The sequence below is a fragment of the Canis lupus genome, chromosome X, assembly GCF_048164855.1.
Source record: "Canis lupus baileyi chromosome X, mCanLup2.hap1, whole genome shotgun sequence".
In the NCBI taxonomy this organism is placed as follows: domain Eukaryota; kingdom Metazoa; phylum Chordata; class Mammalia; order Carnivora; family Canidae; genus Canis; species Canis lupus.
Genome location: NC_132876.1, coordinates 34339811 through 34355043, shown reverse-complemented (window position 1 = coordinate 34355043; position 15233 = coordinate 34339811). Strand labels below are relative to the sequence as shown.

The following is a 15233-nucleotide window of genomic DNA, read 5'->3' as shown; positions in this document are numbered from 1 at the left end:
TGCCTACTTTTCAATCCTTCCCTTGCACCCTTTTCCATACCTCTATAGGCATGACTGCCATCTTCCTTTCATCACCAGACTCCATGTCCTCCTTGGTCTTTACTTTTGATTTCTCTTCCCTAAGAGTTCCTTCATCAGTCATATGCCTAGCTCCAAAGATGACCAATTCAGGTCATAATTCCAACTGTTACCCCCTTAACTGATTTTTCTCAGACTTCACTCTCTATTAAATCATTCCACTTTAATTTTTTCCATAGTTTTTTTCATTGAGTGGTTGTTTTATTTGGTGATCATGGTGGTACACAGCCAAGGAAATGGAGGCAATTCTTATTCTTCAGGTGCAGGTTGACCTCTCATAATAAACCCAAAGTTGGTCACTTCTAACAATTGAAATGCCTTGGAAACATCTGGTTTCTTCAGTGCTGAAGCTGCTGCCATCCATACCACTGTCATAGTCTCTAAGGTGAGGAAAAGTGGCAAAAAAGAAAAAAAATGGTTAAGAATTTGAGCCAGTCTATTCCTAGGTAGAAGCAAAATGGCTGTGATAGTTTCTCAAACTTCCCTTGCTTTTGATCATCTTGACAATTTTGAGGAATGTGGATTTTTTAAAAAAGATTTTATTTATTCATGAGAGACAGAGACAGAGACAGAGACAGGCAGAGAGAGAGAGAGAGAGAGAGAGAGAGAGAGAGGCAGAGACAAAGACAGAGGGAGAAACAGGCTCCATGCAGGAAGCCTGACATGGGACTCCATTCGGGGACTCCAGGATCACGCCCTGGGCAGAAGGGGGCGCTAAATCGCTGAGCCACCTGGGCTGCCCGGAAGGTGGATATTTTGTAGATATTTTGTAAAAATTTCCCCAGCTGGAATTTCTCTGAAGTATTTCTGTTAGACTGGGGTTATAAATGGTGGGGAGGAAGACTCCAGAGGTAAAGTGTCATTCTCATCACATCAAAGATACATACTATCCAGATGGCTTATCACAGATGATGTTAACCTTGGCTGAGGTAGCATTAGTTTTCTCCATCGTACATTTATTGTTGTTTCTGTTGTCCGTACTCCATGAAGCCCAGACTTAGACTGAGAACTGTGGTCCACCATCTTGAAGGCATAGTATCTACATAAATTATTTGGAATTCTTCATGGGAGATTTGTCTCTTCTCCCACATTTATCACCTTTATTTATTTATTCAGTCATTTATATCAATAGACTTGTGGTTATAGTTTTATGTCTCTTTAATAATAGTACTTTGTCAAACTGACCTAGTTTTGGCCATTGAGAGTTCTTTCAGTTGTCTTCTGTGTCCCTCTGACAGACTCCCGAATATCTGATTCTTTGAACGTTTCCTGAATTTGTTCAATGCAAGATGCTGCTGGCTCATCTTGTATATTACCTGTCCTGATCCTTGAATCAACCTCTTTTGTGAGTAATTGTTATTGGAGAAGAATATTACAAACCAAAATCTGGGTGCAGGGCATGCTCATTGCTACTGGGGTATCATTGTTTCTAGGTTTTCGCAGCTGAGAGAGTAAAGAAAAGTATGGAAGTGGGGTACCTGGGTGGCTCAGTGGTTGAGTATCTGCCTTTGGCTCAGGTTGTGATCCTGGGATCCTGGGATCAAGTTCCGCATCAGGCTTCCCACGGGGAGCCTGCCTCTCCCTCTACTTATGTCTCTGCCTCTTTCTCTGTGTCTCTCATGAATTAATAAAATCTTTTAAAAAAGAAATGTATGGAAGTATAACAATCTGTATTTGCATAGAGTTTTTAATCTTTCTACTGTATCTCTATATAATCTGTATATTATATGCATCTATCATGTTTATCATGTAAACATGAGTTCAAAGTGATGTTTCCCATTCTAATCAGTTACCACATGATCATTCTAGCCTTTTCCCATTGCTTGTCTGTAACCTCCTATCCCAATAACAAGGCTCCTGGCTCTCACCATTTGCTATCAATTAACTTACATTGCTCAGCTCTAGTTTACATGTTATAGTGGTCTCAGAATTGTTAACCTATATTTCCATGGGAAATAGCTTTGTCAACTAGATACAGTGTTTATATGTACAGTTCCCTTTGCTTTTACAGTCTCCACTCATTTCCAAAATTACTCTCTCTTCTTTTAGTGAAGTTGTTGCATGCATTTGTAATATAGTTAGGGGCTTTTATCATGGTCTTCCTTCCATCCCGGGCTTTCCTGACCTCTTAAATCATTTACTTTAAATTTACGGACATCAAGTTTACTCTTTCTGCTGCCAAGTTCTATGGCTTTTGACAAATGCATAGTGTCGTGTATCTTTGGATACAGCTCTTTGAACTTGATCATATTAACACAAATGAGATGAGAATATATTGTTTGTGAAAGAGATTTTTTAAAACCGATGCTTTCAGGGAACCCATGACTTTAAAACATTTTTGGTGGAATTTAGTTTCTTATTATTTCAAATCCTTTATTATCTCTCACCAGATATTTTTCTCCGAAAGGGAAGGTGAATTATTTAATTCTTAATCTTTTAATAAAATGGTACCTTCTGAGACTAAACATTTTATCTCTTTAATCTCCTCAGTGTTTGGTCTTTGCATTTTAATATCCCTATGTGCAACATCATATCTTATCACGCCAGGTTTTGTTTGCTTTGTCCTTGTTTTTATTTTCCTTTCATGCAGCAATAGAAGTACATACTAGGAGGTTCAGAAAGGAACCATAAGATAGCCTATTATCAGCAGCTATTGAATGGATTTAAAGTATTTTACAAAACCAATCGAGCTCTGGTTAATTTCCTCTTCCTTCCTGCCTTCTGCCTTCCTGTATTAGTGCCAGCCTGCCTAGCACAGCAAAGCATCTTTGACTAAGTTATGTATGAGAAAAATTAAAAGTCAATTTGCACTCAGCCAAACATAATAATGACAAATATGCTGATACAGTGGTTTCTAACATGTGGCCCCAGGAGGTACACCTACTGGCTCAGTTGATAGAGCATGCCGCTGTTGATCTTGGGGTTGAGTTTGAGCCCCATGTGGGGTGCAGAGTTTACATACATACATACGTACATAAAGATTAAAAAATAAATAAAGTGTGGCTCCAGGGAACTTACTGAAAATACAAACTCTCATGCCTCACCCTTTACTTCTTTTTTTTTTTTTTAAGATTTTATATATTCATGAAAGACACAGAGAGAGAGGCAGAGACATAGGCAGAGGGAGAAGCAGGCTCCCTGTGGGGACCCTGATGTGAGACTTGATCCCCAAACCCTGGGATCATGACACTCAACCACTGAGCCACCCAGGCATCCTATTGCCCTTTACTTCGTAAACCAGAAACTCTGGGAGTAGAGCCCAGTAATCTCTGTTTTAACAACTCCTCCAGATTATACTTAATTTTTAGAATCCCTGGAATAGTGGAAATTATTACACAGCAATGCTTCTTCCTTTCAGTAGGACACTGTATTTCAGTATGAAAATCCTTTTATCTTTTTCCTCACCTGTAATGCAATTGTCAGTGAAACACTCAAATACCTACCTCGTGATTACATTGTCATTTATTTAGAAGTAGATGAAAAAAGGCCTCTACAAAATAGGGTAGATAGGGACTCATTTTATGCCTCTGGAATGAGGGAACAGTAGGAGGAGGAAGGTATACATGCGGTCCCAATACGTGAGAGACTAGGTACCAAAGATCACTATCTTCTTTTTACATTGGTTATTATGCTTTAAAAGCAAATCTATATGGTCAAATGTGATTTTAATCTTCTTAACATAAAAAAGACTTGAGCGTTGTGAGGTAGCCCTCTTACACCATGTGTAGAGATAAGCTGTAAAAGCCAATCTGTAGAAAAAGGAAATTGAAAGGTCAAATAGAAGCAACAATGAAAAACCATGAGTCCAAAAGAAAGGAGAAAGATGAACACACAGGATGAATAGTTTCCAAATGGCTTTTCAATTCATGTTTCTACTACCTCATGAGGCTTGACTGCATTTCTGCCCTTGGGGTCTGGGAAAAGAAGTACTTTAAGATTGATTGGTTTGAGAGACAGCGTGTGTGTGTGTGTGTGTGTGTGTGTGTGTGTGCATGCGCGCTAGTGCGAGCAAGTGGGGGAAGGGGCAGAAGGGGAGGGAGAGGAGGAGAGAATGTCAAACAGACTGCCAAAGATCCCAGGACCCTGAGATCATGACCTGAGCCCAAACCAAGAGTCAGATGCTTAACTGACTTAACTGAGCCACCTCTGTGTCCCAAGAAGTACTTAATAGTAAAATCCTGCATTTGCTTATGTTAGCATGAGTTTCTGTTGCATACCAACTGACCACCCCTCGGCATTTAATTATTTTTCTACCTAAGTTTCTGTTCCACACCTTCTCAAACTCCTATGGCTTTTGCTTATTTTGAGTATGCTATAACAACAGCTAGAAAACTCCTTTGAGTAAATGAGACTAACATTACAATAAAATTTTTAAAGTATTTTCTTATAATCAGGACATTATGTATCATTGCTAATAAAGAAGAAATACATCTTCTCCCCTTGGTTGTTTTATGTGAAATACACCTCAGTAGAGTTTTGTGTCAATGACATGAGATGAAGAAGTAAGTACAGTCATAGTTATCCTTACGTTGTTATAACTTCACTTAAGAAATTGAATTGTAAAGGGGTGCCTGGGTGGCTCAGTCAGTTAAGTATCTGACTTCAGCTCAGGTCATAATCTCAGGGTCCTGGAATTGAGCCCTGAGTAGGGCTCTGAGCTCAGCAGGGAGTCTGCTGGAGATTCTCTCTTCCTCTCCCTATCCCTCTTGCTTATGTTCTCTCTCTCAAATAGATAAATAAAATCTTAAAGAAATTGAATTGTAAAATTAAACAAAACAATGTTCAAATTATTTAATACAGAGTAAGAAGTAAATTGTAGTGAAAGAGCAGGGGCCAATTCTGTGTTCCTTTGTTTCTGTGACTCCAGGGGGCTGAAGTGGGATCTGAGTTTCATCTAAGTAATAGTTTCATAAACACAATCCCCCCATCAGTACTAAGTAAACAGCAATAGTTAAGAAATTAACCTCACAGGGTAAGCAAAGTTAGATAAATTTCCACGTCACAGTTCAGTTACTACAAAGACCTAAGGACTCTGTTAACTCATATTTCACTAGTGTGTAGTCCCTCTTCTCTGGCAAATTTATACACGTAGGCTCAAGACTCAGTGAATGGATCATGGACTGGACTTCAACTCTGGTTTTACTCCCTTGACTGGGCACCATATACAGGGCACAAACTGTATAGCCCTGCCTGGCAACCATGTGCATCCTGCACAGAAGTTTGCCCATGACATGCAGTAGATAACATGTATACAAATAGAATCAAAAGAACACCCGAATTTAACTAAGTTACCAGCTATGCCTTCACAATTTATGGTAATTTTTCATTTCCTCTGTCCTTTAAGCCCAAAAGTGTGTCTTGGTGAAATAGTCCACTGTACCTTGATTTGAATACCCTCTGGTACCTGATAGCTGTGCTATCTCTGTTATCTGGCAGCTTTTAAGTCTTGGATAAGTTCCTCAATTAAAGCTTCCTCATTTATACAGTGGGATGCTATTTATGCGGTCTTCTGTGAAAATTAAAGAAAAGGATGTTTGCAGTGCATCTAAAAGAGTATTTGGCATTGTTGGGGGCACCTGAGTGATGTAGTACGTTAAGCATTCAACTCTTGGTTTTGGCTCAGGTAGTGAGATCTCAGGGTTGTGAGATCAAGCCCCGCATTGCTCCCCATGCTCAGCATGGAGTCTGCTTGAGATTCTCTACCTCTCCCCTGCCCTTCCCACTTGTGCTGTCTCTGTCTCAAATAAAATCTTAAAAAAGAGTATTTGGCATGGTGGAGTATTGATACATGCTATTTTCTTTCACTGTGTTTCTCTTTTAGCCTATTTTCACTTAATTTGGATAGCTATTTTCCTCTGAAGGTAAAGAGCCTAAAACTCTGTTAAATGTTGTTTTCTCTGTCAGGTAATATGATCATCATCGTAAGAGTTTACATTTATTAAGTCCTTGTTGTATCTAGGAACTATTCCAAACCCTTCTGTGTATTATTTCACTTAATGCTTATAATAGCTTTATGAGGTAACGTCTGATATGATCACCAGCTTACATTCAGTGAAGTAAATCTAAAGGAGGATAATACACTTAACCGGAATTGTACCAAAACTACTGGCTGAGTTGAAATCAGAATTCAGGCACTCCCCCTTGGGAAACCTCATTTTTAACTACTCAAATTATACTATCTCACAGGGCATTTCTGGTTGATCACAAGTGAATATTTATCCTTGCTAACATGTACATCTGTCATCTTAAATTTCTCTGCTTTGTAATCAAACAGAACATAACACTATATATAAAGAAGGCAGTCTCTGAATTGATTGTGGTCTCATAGGAGAGGTGCATACTGTTGTGGATGAGAGGGTACGTTCTGGCTTCTGAGTGCCTGAGTCTGAATCTTCTTGCTGTGTCACTCTGGGCAAGTTATTTAACCTCTGTCACCTCCTATGCCTCAATTTCTTCACGTATTAAATGGGAGTAAAAAAAAAAACCCTAATTTTTTGTACAAGGATTAAATATGGTAATACATGTTAAAACACTTTGCTGAGTTCTTCATGGATGCAGGCACAATTCAGAGTTTATATAGTCATCTGCATATTTCTACTTATGACCCGGTCACCAGATTTCAGATTTCAGTGTGTACCCTAAAGTACATCATATCTTAGGAATTCTTGTTATAAGAGAAGTGAATACAACACAACCAATAGTTGGGGTGATTACACTGTTTCATTTTTATTTTTTATTTTTATTTGCAGAAAAAAATAACACCTCTGAGTATTTTTCAAACAGATAATGCAGTCTTTTCATATGTGTAAAAAAATGATTTATAAAACCTTAGAAGAAGCTGGCTGGCTCAGTTGGTAGAGCATACACTTGATCTCAGGGTTGTGAGGTTGAGCCCCATGTTGGGTGTCAAGATCACTTAAAAATAAAACCCTTAAAAAAACCACTTCAAACTAAACACACTATTTCAGAAAAAAAGTTGATTGATAGATAATTTTTTTTAAATGTAAGCTCTATACCCAACGTGGGATCTTGAACTCGAGCCTCTGATGTCAAGAGTCACATGCTCTACCAGCTGAGCCAGCCAGGTGTCCCACAAAACTCAGTGGTTTAAAACAACAAATATTTATCTTCTCATAGTTTCTATGGGCCAGTAATCTGGTCCTGGCTTGCCTGGGTACCTCTTAAGATCTCTAACATAGCTCCAAAGAGGGAAGAATTGCTTTCAAGATCACTCACTTGACATTTGGCAGACCTCAGAAGAGTGACTGTGAAGCTCCCTTGCATGGCATTCAGCAGGCCTAAGTTCCTCTTAGTCCACTGGCTAGAGATTTCAGGTCCTTGCTACTTGGGCTGCTTATATGGTAGAATATGGTAGAATTCTGGTAGCTGGTTTCCCCAGAGCAATGGTTCCAAGAGAGACAGAGTGAGAGAAAAGATGGAAGCCAGAGCCATGTTGTTGACCTTGAGAAGTGACTTTCTGTGAAGTTTACCACTTGAGCTATGTTTTATTTGTTAGCAGCAAGTTGCTGGTTCCATCCCACATTCAAGGAGAAAGGATTATTCAAGCACATTAATCTCAGAAGGCAGGGGTCTTTGGGGCCATTTTGGAGATGGTCTTCCATAACTGAGGTGGAGTAAAGCAAAAGATACCTATTGATTCATTTTGTCAAATCCAAATTATTAGTTAAGGGTCAGTTTTTTTAAGTTTTTTTATTGGAGTTCAATTTGCCAACATATAGCATAACACCCAGTGCTCATCCCGCCAAGTGCCCCCCTCAGTGCCCATCACCCAGTCACCCCAACCCCCACCCACTTCCCCTTCGACTACCCCTTGTTCATTTCCCAGAGTTAGGAGTCTCTCATGTTTTGTCATAAGGGTCAGTTTTTAAAATGTTATTGATCAGACATCTCTTGATGCTAGCATTTCCTCCTCCATGATAAAGTATAACTTTCATTACTATGCCTCCTTTAAATTCATTTTCCTTTTGATATTTAGCTGAACTTCCCCCCGGATACCTATATTTTCCTTCCTTTTTACTAGCTTTCCACCAAAAATGTTCAGGAAAAAGACTGTACTAAATCAAGTGTGTAATTATTTTGATTGCCCCACATATGATGCATACGTTTGAGATTTTTCTGCAAAGTGGATTTAATTAAAAGATCACAAAATCAGCATTAAGACGAGGGTCAAGTTTTTAACATTACTAGGAAACTCTAGATGAAAACAAGAGAAACACACCCAGAAATGACTATGGATATCCACTGAATATCCTACATGATATTTGAAGGTCTTCTAGGATGCTATTTTTCAACTGCTTATATGCACTGAAAAAATGGTCAGAATGTGCCAGAAACATTTATCTTTGCTTTCATTTTTGGACACTAGCAGTAGTAAAGTTAGAAGCTGGCAGATTTCGAACATTAATATACACTTCTGTGTGTTTAAGGAGTTATTTATGATTTTTGCTCACCTTTCCACATGCCTCTGTGGGAAATAATTGCTATTCTATTATGAAAATGGAAAAGTTTAATGGCCTTATAATATGCTACATTTTGTACATCTCTATTTCAGTCTTCAAATAGAGCTCTGATCATCAGTGGCATTTGGGAATGTCAAGAACATTCTGTGGTCTGTTTTATATATGTGTGTGTGTGTGTATGTGTGTGTGTGTGTGTGTGTGTGTGTGTGTGTGTATACATACATTTAACTAATCTGACTTCATGCCTAACTCCAGTTCCAAAGACGAAGTTTAGAATAAACCCAGGGTTTTACCTCATTCTTATCATGTGTACCAACCCAATTGAAATCTTTGCCCACTGACCTTCTGCTCACTGATACTACAATGGCACAAAAACAGTATGGAGGCTTGGGTTTATTCTATTTATTTATATATTTATTTTTAAAGATTTTATTTATTTATTTATTCATGAGAGACACAGAGAGAGAGGCAGAGACATAGGCAGAGGGAAAAGCAGACTTCCCATGGGGAGCCTGATGAGGGACTTGATCCTAGGACCCCAACATCACAACCTGAGCCAAAAGCAGGTATTCAATCACTGAGCCACACAGGTGCCCCTTGGGTTTATTTTAAAAGAAATACAGGCCCATTTTATTTTAATGTATCACATAGGCAACAAAGCAAACAGTGTAGTCCCATTTCTCAGTCTGCTCTTTTTCCAGAAATTCTTGCTGTAGCATATCTTTGTGTTTTCAAGATAGATCTATGCATCTACAAGCAACTATACGTATCCATCTGTCCAACTCAGTGCATCTTACAAGTTCCTGTGTATGTGCCCAACTGATATCATGGCATGCATTGTTGTGTTATTTTTGCTTAGCAATATATCTTCAGTAACTTTTCATAGTATAGATATAATTTTATAATCCAGTTTAATAGCTGTACAATATTTTCTAGTATCATTGGACCATGATTAAGTTAACCAGTCTGATACTGATAAACTTTTACATTGTTGCCAACTTTTCCCTATTAACACAATGCCATGGGTAGTTCTATCTTTACCTGCTTATGATATTTTGTATGACAGATTCCATTGGGTCAAATAATACATGACTTATAAATTTTTAGAGATTGCCAAACTGTCCTCTAAATGTTGCTGTGACTTATAAAGGTGTGAGTTAGTTCTCTAGAACTTTCACAATTATATATATTACTCACTGATCTATATAAATGAAAAACAAACATTTCTGATCATGGAACAGTAACGTATCTGACTAATACTGTGAAGAGGTAGTTCTTGCTTACCTTGCTTGGCTTCATTCTGAATTTGAATTGTGGCCCAAGTTAAGGTAATCTCATGTCAGTTCTGATCTGACCCAGATTTGCAGCTGGCAAATTTTGTTCTTTCAATTAAGAAATTTCATCTCACTAGCAGTTGTGATTTTTAAATTAAACCCTTAAATTGTATACTTAGTGATAAGGATACCTTTCTTCATAAGATTTATTTTTTTTAATTTATTTTTTATTGGTGTTCAATTTACTAACATACAGAATAACACCCAGTGCCCGTCACCCATTCACTCCCACCCCCCGCCCTCCTCCCCTTCTACCACCCCTAGTTCGTTTCCCAGAGTTAGCAGTCTTTACGTTCTGTCTCCCTTTCTGATATTTCCCACCCATTTCTTCTCCCTTCCCTTATATTCCCTTTCACTATTATTTATATGCCCCAAATGAATGAGAACATATAATGTTTGTCCTTCTCCGACTGACTTACTTCACTCAGCATAATACCCTCCAGTTCCATCCACGTTGAAGCAAATGGTGGTTTAATGCTCTATTATAGAAACCAGATTTAGCCTTAGAAAACATTAACAACAGAAGATTCGACCAACAGGAGACACAGGCAAGATGATAGAGTAGGTGACCCCAGACCTCATGCCCGATAGAAACAACTGTTTAACAACTACCCATGGATGAAAATAGTGCAGGGAGAGCCCCAAAGTACAATGAAGTAGCTCCACCAACAAAGCAGATTACAAAAACCAAGAAGGACAGCATAGAAAAGCTTAGGAAGCATTTTGCCTGTGTCACCCCATCTCCCAGGCCAACATAGCTTAGTGGCAAAGGGAATCCCCTTGTCTGTGGCTTCCCGCTAAAGGGTAGAACAGCAGCCTTCACCATTAAGGACCCCAACAGTTCAAGTCACCACCACAAAAACTCATGATCTTTCAGCACTGATGAGCCTCAGAGTCTTGGCCAGTGCTGGTGTTGATGGACCTGCACAGAGTCTGTGTCTCTATACCATCCCCAGAGCCACTGCTGCATCCTTCTGGAACAGGGGCTGCCACTCTGCCCCCCACCCTTTTTACCCTCTCCAGCCATAATGTCACTGTGGGCAAGACTGTGCTCTGGTATCACCATTGTGTATGGACCTATAACCCTGCCTTGGTATTGTGTGTGGGCTTATAATTCAATCCTGCAGTCAACCATACTTCTACCCCACTAAACTGGCATCCCCATGTGTCCGTTTACCCAGCATTGAACCCTGTGTCACCATGTACCCAAATTGGGTGGCAACTTTCTGCTCATCTGCAGGTGAAAGTCTTAGAAAGGCAGGCAATAAAAGAGGACCTGTTCCTTCAAATGTGATGATACCAATTCAAGACTACAGGGAATATGACAAATCAAGGCAACATCAAAGGAATACAAAAGAATACAATGAACTTCCAGTAACTAATGCAAAGAAATAAACATCTATGAGTTGCCTGACAAATACAAAATCATGATTTTAAAGAAATGCCATAAACTCTAACAGAACAAGAATAAAAATATCAACAGAAACATATGAAAAAAAACAAATTCAACAATGAGATAGAAAACATACCAAAACAAAACAAAACCAATCCTGAGGGTGAAAAATAAAATGGAGAAAATACAAAACTTCAACAGTAGATTTGATCAATCAGAAAAAAAGAAGCATTGAATTTGAAAACAATTCATTTGAGCCCAGGGAGGATAGTGGAAAAGACTCCTGGCAGACACTTAACAGCAAAGTCCATGAGCCAAACAAGTACCATGGAGGCAACATCAGGACTTTGCATGGGCAGGACAGCATGGGCTTGGACCTCCCCTGGCTTCTGAAAGGCTAGCCATTAGCCATAACTGTAGCACCACAGGCACCAACAGATCTTTCTCCTCCCCTTCACCCTGAATTGGGAGATGCCTGGTCACCCAGATGGTTAGAGGGGGCTGAGTTTTGGGAACCACCTTCTATTAAGAATCACCAATAACATATGCAGGCATGCTGTGCTCTCATTGCAAGGGATCATACTAAGGACTTGAATGGATGATTGTATCACTGAAGATTAGATGAACTCTACTGCCCTCTCCCCATAAACTCTGTATAAACAAAGTGCTGGACTTTACCTGGAAGCCGCAAAAATTAATGGTTCAGATAGATTCATGATAAAGTGATTTAAACTCTTTCCATAGAAGAAAAATTAAGACCAATTATTTAAAAATGAACATGAAGTCTCACCTTCCAATGTGCTTTCTCATTAGCTCCTTCCATACTAAGGTGTTAAAGCTGTGATTGACATTATTCTCATAATGAATCCTCTTAGGACACTGTATAAAGGCCTGTACAAAGGGAGAAGATGACATTTTCAAATTTAAGAACTTTATTATCAGTATAACCTTTCCTGGTTGAATGTTCTTTTCTTGTTCTGTGAGGTCAAAAGACAAATCATCACAGATATTCAGATTCTAGGATTTTAAAATGCAGCGTTACTTACGGAAAGTCTTGCATAAAGTTGTGAACGTATTGTGTATAATCCTCAAATTCAAATGTATGGCTTTGATTTATCTTCTTTTTTTATTTATCTTCTAAGGAAAAGCAAATAACACAAATTAATAATTCACATAGTTATAACCACAAAAAGATGAGTACAGGCATTGGTTTTACATATCATTTTTTTTCTTTTTTTACCATTTTCCTATATTCTCTATACTATACTACCCAACCCTGAAAATCGTTGACCTGCTTTTTAGGTACACAAGATTTTATTTATTTATTCATGAGTGACACAGAGAGACAGAGAGAGAGAGAGACAGACAGACAGACAGACAGAGGGAGCAGTAGGCTCCTTGCAGGGAACCCGACGTGGGACTCGATCCCGGGTCTGCAGGATCATGCCCTGACCCGAAGGCAGGCGCTAAACCGCTGAGCCACCCAGGCGTCCCTAGGTACACAATTTAAAACATTTTAATTTTATTTTTCATTGATCAAATCACATACATGCAAACACATAATCCAACTGAATGGAATAACAAATTCCTGGTGTAGTGTTACTAAAGTGTAGAAATGCACATTGAACGGTTATTAGATTGTTCCCTGTATTGGATATTACACAATCTGAAATACTGAATAAAGTGTTATTATATTAATCAATTATTAATTGTGATTAAAATTATCAAGTGGTATTTTTCAGTATTAAAAACTGTTGTGTAAAACACACAAAGAAGCATCACACTATATAAGTCTGATCAAATAATTTAGCTAGTGGAAACAGGTATTAAATTATATGTCATGCTTTACATTAAATTTGAGATTAAAAATAATGCATTTTGAAGGCAGCAAAGATAATTTGTTAATTTGAAATTTTCTTAGGAGTTGGAATAGTATGAGGCTTATTATTTCTGTTTTATCTTCATATACAATTGAATTCATTGACAATTATAAAACAAAGAATTTGGTTGAAAAATTGATCAACATGATGTGTGCTTTTCAGAACTCAGAGTCTATATGATTTCATTATTATAATCATCATTACCATTTTTTTAAGTACTCTCTAACCCTAACATGGGGCTCGAACTCAACTCCAAGATTAAGAATTGCATGCTTCACTGGCTGAGCCAGCCAGATACCCTGATCATCATTACTATTTAACTCTTATAGATGCAATGACATGGAACATTATCATTTACTTTTCTTATTGGAAACAATTTTTTGTTTTAATTATTTATTCATGTACACCTCAAACTAATGTAACACTGTATGTTAACTACACTGGAATAAAATATTAGTTTCATGACTCAGCAGTTTAGTGTGCCTTCGGCCTGGGGTGTGGTCCTGGGGGCCCAGGATCAAGTCCCATATCGGGCTCCCAGCATAGAGCTTGCTCCTCCCTCTGCCTATGTCTCTGCCTCTCTCTCTCTCTCTGTGTCTCTCATGAATAAATAAATAATATCTTTAAAAAAAACAAAACAACAAAATAAAAATATTAGTTTCAGGTGTACAATATAGTGATTCAACAGTTCCATATATTACTCAGTGCTCATTAAGCTTAGTGTTATGCTTAATTCCCTTCACCTATTACACACATCCCCCTCATCTCCCTCTAGTAAGCCTCTGTTCTCTATGGTTAAAAGTCTATTTCTTGGTTTGTCTTGTTTTATTCTTTGCTCATTTTTTTCCTTTTGTTACGTAAGTTCCACATATGAGTGAAATCATGGTATTTGTCTTTCTCTAGCTGAGTTTTGTTTAGTATCATACTATCTAGAGCCACTCAAGTCATTGCAAATGGCAAGATTTAATTCTTTTTAATGGCTGCATAATATTCCATTGTGTGTATATATGTGTGTGTGAGACATACACCACTTCTTTATCCATTCATCTATTGATGAACACTTGGGCTGCTTCCATATGTTGACTAGTGAATACTGCTGCAATAAACAATAGGTGTATATGTGTATCTTTAGTGTTTTTGTATTCTTTGGATAAATACGAGGTACTGAAATGCCTGGATCATATGGTAGTTTTCTTTTTAACTTTTTGAGGAACCTCCATATGCTTTCACAGTGGCTGAACCAGTTTGCCTTCCCACCAATAATAGTTCACAAAGATTCCTTTTTCTCCACATCCTTGCCAGGTGTGATGTGATATCTCATTGTGGTTTTGATTTACATTTCCTTAATGATGAATGATGTTGAACATTTTATTCATGTATCTGTTGGCTATCTGGATGTCCTCTTTTGAAAAATGTCTGTTCATGTCTTCAGCCCATTTTTTTAATTGGGTTATGTATTTGTATGTGTTGAAATGTATTAGTTCTTTATATATTTTGGATATTAACCTTTTATCAGATGTATCATTTGTAAATATCTTCTCCTATTCATTTGATTGTATCGTGGTTTTCTTTGTTGTTTCCTTTACTGTGCAGAACCTTTTTATTTTAATGTAGTCTCAATAGTTTATTTTTGTTTTTGTTTCCCTTGTTTCAGAAGATATACCTAGAAAAATGTTGCTATAATGGATGTCAGAGAAATTACTGCCTGTGCTCTCTTCTAGGATTTTTATGGTTTTAGTCTTACATTTAGGCCCTTAATCCATTGTAACTTTGTTTTTGTGTACAGTGTAAGTGGTCCAGTTTCTTTCTTTTACATGATGCTGTCCAGGTTTCCCAATACCATTTGTTGAAGAGACTTTTTTTCCTTTCATATTCTTGCCTCTTTTGATGAAGCTTAATTGACTATATAATCATGAATTTATTTCTGGGCTATCCTGTTCCATTGATCTCTGTGTCTGTCTTATGGCAAATAACATACTATGTTGATGATTATAGCTTTGTAATATAACTTGAAGTCTGGAATTGTAATACCTACAGTTTTGTTCTTCTTTATCAGGACTCCCTTGGC

The 15233-nt window shown here is 37.9% G+C and overlaps 1 long non-coding RNA gene across 4 annotated transcripts in view; it reads right to left on the bottom strand.

Annotated features, from left to right (window-relative positions):
• Positions 1 to 220: 220 nt before the first annotated feature.
• Positions 221 to 15233, bottom strand: part of LOC140627486 (uncharacterized) — a 158874-nt gene continuing 143861 nt past the window's right edge. For all 4 annotated transcript variants that reach the window (XR_012026203.1, XR_012026204.1, XR_012026201.1 and 1 more), the window contains 3 exons: positions 12332 to 12422; positions 12076 to 12176; positions 221 to 458 (listed from right to left, as the gene is read on the bottom strand). This is a non-coding gene — a long non-coding RNA (uncharacterized lncRNA). The remainder of the gene's footprint in view (positions 459 to 12075; positions 12177 to 12331; positions 12423 to 15233) is intronic.